Below are 7019 nucleotides of genomic sequence, written 5' to 3'. Positions count from 1 at the left end.
ACTCAGATTTGTTACACACATAATTTGTCTCAATTTTCAAACATCTGTCATAATTTGTCTCAATTTTCAAACATCTGTGGCATTGGCTCACAGGCAAACAGGCAAGGGAACAAACAAATATTGCTAGAACCTATTTCTTGAATTCTAAATATCAGACATTTGAATGCTCTAGTTTTGACCTTCATAATACCTCTGATGGCAGTAACTAGCACTAATTATGGTCAATTTAGCCTGAGAATAGTGTCTAGTTATGGTAAGGGGTGAAATAAGTATAGCTAGTTATAATTGTAAAGGTTTGGCAGATTATAAGAAAAGAAGATCAGTCTTTACTTGGCTAAAAGAAAATTAATATAACAAACTGTTTACAGGAAACTCACTCTACATCCTTAGATGAAGTTGCGTGGAAAAAGGAATGGGGTGGTGAAGTAATTTTCTGTCATGGACAAAGGAACTCAAAGGGTGTGTGATATTAATTAACAAAAAAATGTGATCTGAATGTGCAAATAATCAGGAATGATTCGCAAGGAAGGTGGATCCTTTGAATTTGAAAGTGGACGAAAAAGAGATTTGGCTCATCAATCTATATGGTCCAAATCAGGATGATCCACACTTCTTCGAAAACATTTATACCAATTTATTGAACTTACAGGCAACAAATGATCTAATCATTATGGTAGGAGACACAGTGTTAAGTACCTCAATGGACCGTAAAGGTAATCACTCTTCAAACTATCATCACCGTGCCCTTAAGGAAATCACAAATATTATGGACACATTAGAAATAGTGGATATTTGGAGACTAAAAAACCCCGACCTAGTGAGATATACATGGAGGAGACTTAATCAAGCTAGTTGTCTTGACTACTTTCTTGTCTCTTTCTCTCTTGCATCAAAGGTTAAAAAAGTTTTAATAGAAGACAGAATGCGATCGAATCATCATCTAATTGGCATTCACATAACTCTTGTACATTTTCCACGTGGACGGGGATATTGGAAATTTGATCAAAGTTTACTGGAGGACAATTTATTTTTAACTAAGACAAAAGAGTATATAACTGAATTTTTCCAGTATAATATAGGTTCAGCAAATCCCCTTATTTTTTGGGATACCTTTAAATGTACCTTCAGGGGTCATTCAATTCAATATTGATCCATAATAAAAAAGCAGTTTCTGGCTAAAGAGACAAGACTAACAAGGGAAATCCATGAACTAATAGTACAGGTAGATAGATAGCAATACAAACAATACTACAGAGATACAAAATATGTTAGAGTAAAAACAAAAAGAACTTGAGGAACTTATTCAAGGACGATCTAATGTAATCTATTACAGAAATAAAGCAAACTGGATGGAATATGGAGAAAAAGTAATCTATGATTCTCCAAATTATATTTTAAAGAGGAAGAGGAAGCTAATTATTTTAGGCAGATGTTCTCTTTTCCATCTCATCCCCTCCCCCTGAATGAGGATTACGGTAAGGAATTCTTTCCAAATAATATAAAAAATGGAAAATTAACAAATGTACAGAAAGATCAGTGCGAAGGCCAAATTACAGAGGAATAACTTTTTGAGGCTATTAAATCCTTTCAGTCTGGAAAACCCCCAGGCCTTGATGGCATACCGGTAGAGGGATATCAAGTATTTTTTTATATACTAAAAGCTCCATTGTTAGATTGTTTTAACTACTCCTACAGAAATGGTAGTCTGTCAGGTACTCAACAGTAAGGTCTGATTTCTCTATTATTAGAACAAGACCCAGATGGCAAATATAAAGACCCAGTCTATCTAAAAAACTGGAGGCCCCTTACATTTCAATGTTGTGATGCAGAAATACTAGCAAAATGCATAGCACTCAGAATTAAAAGGGTTTTACCAGGTATTGTTCATCCTGATCAGACAGGTTTTTTACATGGATGATACATTGGAGATAATATATGACAACTACTAGAAATAATAGAACATCATGAAACATATAAGAATCCAGGAATGGTATTTATAGCTGATTTTGAAAAGGCATTTGATAAAGTAAGACTGGATTTTATTTATAAATGCCTGGATTTTTTTACATTTCTTATAAAATGGGTAAAAAAATAATGTATAGTAACCCCAGGTGTAAAATAGTAAATAACAGCTACGTTTTGAATTGTCAAGAGGAGTTAAACAAGGGTGTGCGCTGTCACCATATCTATTTGTTATGGCTATCGAAATGCTAGCAATTCAAATCAGCCCCAATAACAACAATAGAGGATTAGAAATCCAAGGCTTAAAAACAAAGGTGTCCATGTATGCCGATGACTCAAGTTTTATGTTAAGTCCGCAAGCTAGATCCCTGAAATGTCTCATTAAAGATCTAGATAACTTTTCTGTACTCTCTGGACTAAAACCTAATTATGATAATTGTACAATATTACTTATTGGATCCTTAAAAAATACAACTTTAACATTACCTTGCAGCTTACCTATAAAATAGGCTGATGGTGAAGTAGACATACTCGGTATTCATATCACAAAATATATAAATAAGCTCTTCACAATGAATTTAGATAGAAAACTTGTAAAAATAGACAAGATCCTGCAATGAAGAGGAAAATATCTGTCTATTTATGGAAAAATTGCCTTGATTAACTCCTCAGTCATATCTCAGTTTACTCACTTACTTGTTGCGCTGCCTACTCCTGATGATTCGTTTTTCAAATCATATGAGCAAAAAATATTTCACTTTATCTGGGACGCTAAACCAGACAAAATGAAACAAGCCTATCTATATAATGAATATGAATTGGGTGGGTTGAGATTATTAAATATAAACACACTAAACCTCTCTCTAAAAGCTTCACTCATTCAAAAGATTTATTTGAACCCTAAATGGTTCTCAAGTAGATTACTAAGAAAACCTCATCCATTGTTTAAAAATTGACTTTTTGCCTTTGTGCAGATTGCCATTTCTCATTTTCGATTAATTGAAAATGATACTTTTTTCAAAGGATCTCTCTTTTTCAAACAAGCATTGCAGAGCTGGCTACAATTTCAATTTCTTCCCCCCTGAAAAGATAGAACAAATATTACAACAAATATTATGGCTGAACTCAAATGTGCTGGTTGATAAAATACCTGTATTTATGGGAAAGATGTTTGAAAAGGGAATTTTGTTCCCTTGGAACGGTAGAGTTATGTCCTTTATTGAGTTATCAGAACTGTACGGGAAGGTCTGCTCAATCCAAGAGTACCACCAATTGATTACAGCATTGCCCCAAAAATGGAGGAGGCGGGTGGCAGCGGGAGAAAGTGGGGAACTGGTCTGTCTGTCCAATATAAAGGAACAAAACTGGCGGAGGAACAAAAATAGCATAAATAGGAAAGTATACCAGTTTCATTTGAGGACCAGGATGTTGACAACTGTGCCATACAGATTGCAAAATAGTTGGGAAGAGATTTTTGATGTACCGATTCGATGGTACAGGGTGTATGAGTTGATATATAAAAACAACGCAAAATTCAAGACTTCGTGCTTTTCAGCTAAAATTATTATATACAATTCTTGCCACCAACAAAATGTTGAATATTTGGGGCATAAAATCATCAAAGCTCTGCAGATTTTGTTGTGAGGATACAGAATCAATAGACCATGTATTTTGGTATTGTTTCTGGTCTCAGGTTCAGGAATGGCTGAAAATGCATAGCATTGATCTAAAATGGACCTTAGAAATAGTACTGTTAGGAAATCTGGAGAGACCGGGTCAGGCAATTACTAATATACTAATACTCTTAGTCAAATTATTTATCTTCAACACGCAATCTGTAGATTATATTCGATTAGATAGATTGAAATTGTACGTTAAACATCATAGAAACACGAAGTGGGTGGCCAGCAGAGATAGATGGGATGGACTGAGGGAAGCTGAGGGTTGGTATGTGGAATTGGGAGTGGAGTTGCTGTGTGAGAGAGAGAATGATGGTCAATAGATAAAGGGAAAAAAAGTAAAAATGAAACATAATAAAAGTACATTTCAACGACACTAAGTGGCAGTGTTTTTACAACTAATGCCAGTTTGCCTGGGGCTCATGCCGTGCAGGTGTTTGTACACATGCATATACACACACTCTCATTCAAATAAACACATACAAGAACACACACATACATGTAATAGTGCCAGACATGCATAAAAACATATAAAGTAGGCATTGCTGTTATTTCAGTTGTCCTTGATGTCCTTTGTTTTAAATGTATTATTTAAAAAATAAATAATTTGCATTGTTGTTTGCTGTTTTCTTCTGTCTTTTCCTTTTTTCTCTTTAGTTCATTATCTTGGTTGTTGGTGCATTGGGGGGTTCTTGGGGGTGGGGAATGGAATTAATGGAATTAATTGTATTTTTAATTTTTTTTCTTTGGGGGGAGGGGGGGGACTGTGGGAGGGGTCTCGAATGGTTGAGGGACAGCTATTGGGGAACTGTGGGGGAATCTTGGAGGGTCCGGGTTTCACAAGATTGTGATCATGAAAAAGGAAACTAATGACATATATTTTATATCACTATAATGCACACGCACCCTCACACATAAGGATGGCTCTGTTGAGGAAAGACTGATACATGTTTGATAGTGGTAGTAGACACCCTCACACATAAGGATGGCTCTGTTGCGGAAAGACTGATACATGTTTGATAGTGTCTTGATGCTGTATTGTTTGTCCTTCATGTTCTAATACTTTGTTACCCCTTCATTGTTTTTTTGTATCAAATAATTATTTACAATTTTTTTTTTTAAGACGATGATCCAAAACACAATCAAGTCTATATGAAAATAGCTAAAAAAGTAACAAATTTGAAGTTTTGGAACGGCCTAGTCAAAGTCCAGACATAATCCCAATTGAGATGTTGTGGCAGGACTTGAAACGAGCAGTTCATGCTTTAAAAAAAAAAATGTTGATGAGTTAAAGTATTTCTGCATGGAAGAGTGGGCTAAAATTCCTCCACTGCGATGTGAGCGACTGATCAACAACTACAGGAAGAGTTTGTTTGGAGTCATTGCAGCTAAAGGTGACACAACCAATTACTGAGTGTAAAGGGGCAATTACTTTTTTCACACAAGGGCATTGGGTGTTGCATAACTTTGTTTATGAAATATGTATGTAATTGCTGCGTTATTTGTTCACTCAGGTTCCCTTTATCTAATACTAGGTTGTGGTTGAATATCTGACAACATTCAATATCAAAAATATGTAAAAGTAGAAAAACTTAGAAAGTGGGCAAATACTTTTTCACAGCACTGTAACTAGTACTCACAGTACGCACTATAACTAGTACTCACATCTGTATTCATAAAAAGGCTTTGAAAGGCTGGTCAGGGCTCACATCAACACCACCATCCTAGATACCATGGACCCACTCCAATTCGCATACCGCCCAAACAGATCCACACATGACACAATCTCTATTACACTCCACACTGCCCTCTCTCACCTGCACAAGAGGAACACCTATGTGAGAATTCTGTTCATTCACAGCTCAGCGTTCAATACCACAGTGCCATCTAAGCTCTTCACTAAGGTAAGGACCCTGGGACTGAACACAGCCTTCTGCAACTAGATCCTGGACTTCTTGATGGGCTGCCCCCAGGTGGTGAGGGTAGGCAACAACACATCCACTATGCAGAACCTCAACACTGGTGCCCCTTAGGGGTGCGGAATAGTCTCTTCCTGTACTCCCCGTTCACCCACGTCTGTGTGGCTGCGCATGACTCCGTCACCATCATTAAGAGTGCTGATGACACAGTAGTGGCAGGCCTGATCACTGATGACAATGAGACCGCTTAAATGGAGGAGGTCAGAGACCTGGCAGTGTAGTGCCAGGACAACAACCCCCCTCAACATCAGCAAGACAAAGGAGCTGATCGTGGACTACAGGACACGGAGGGCCGAGGACGCCCCATTCACATCGAAGGAACTGTAGTGGAGTGGGTCGAGAGCTTAAAGCTGGGACAGGTAGCACGTCCGGTGAACAGGTCAGGATTCCATAGCTGCAGGCAGAACAGCCAGGTGGACTGGGGACAGCAAGGAGTCATCATGCCAGGTAGTCCTTAGGCATGGTCCTAGGGCTCAGGTCCTCTGAGAGAGAGAAAGAAAGAGAGAAAGAGAGAATTAGAGAGAGCATACTTAAATTCACACAGGACACCGGATAAGACAGGAGAAGTTCTCCAGATATAACAAACTGACCCTAGCCCCCCAACACATAAACTACTGCAGCATAAATACTGGAGGCTGAGAAAGGAGGGGTCGGGAGACACTGTGGCCCCATCCGATGATACCCCGGACAGGGCCAAACAGGAAGTATAAAACCCCACCACTTTGCCAAAGCACAGCCCCCACACCACTAGAGGGATATCTTCAACCACCAACTTACCATCCTGAGACAAGGCCGAGTATAGCCCACAAAGATCTCCGCCCCGGCACAACCCAAGGGGGGGCGCCAACCCAGACAGGAAGATCACATCAGTGACTCAACCCACTCAAGTGACGCCAAGTCTAGAACCAACAAGACCCTGAACAGCTTCTACTCCCAAGCCATAAGACTGCTAAAGAGTTAGTTAAATAGTTAACCAAATGGTCAAATAATCACTTTATTTCTAGTTATATGTGTATATCTATCTCAAATAACTCGTACCCCTGCACATCAACTCGGTACTAGTACCCTGTGTGACGAGTTATCACTACTCATTGTCTATTTATTATTACTTGTATTAATACGTGTTATTACTTTTCTATTTCTCTTTCTCAATTCATTGTTGGGAGGGGCCGTAATGAAACATTTCACTGTTTGAAATGCACCTGTTGTTTACAAAGCATATGACAAATACAATTTGATTTGATTTGTAATGCATTGAAATTGCTACTCCTCATTTTGATAGGAACGATCAAAAAATGTATTTTCTTATCCATTTTAATCATCTGTAGCTAAGATATTGGTATACTGACTGACTGTATAATGTTATTATATTATTATTTATTCTCTGTAAGCTATGATG

This window comes from Oncorhynchus tshawytscha, linkage group LG14, assembly GCF_018296145.1.
Source record: "Oncorhynchus tshawytscha isolate Ot180627B linkage group LG14, Otsh_v2.0, whole genome shotgun sequence".
NCBI classification, from domain to species: domain Eukaryota; kingdom Metazoa; phylum Chordata; class Actinopteri; order Salmoniformes; family Salmonidae; genus Oncorhynchus; species Oncorhynchus tshawytscha.
This window is presented reverse-complemented; position numbering follows the sequence as displayed.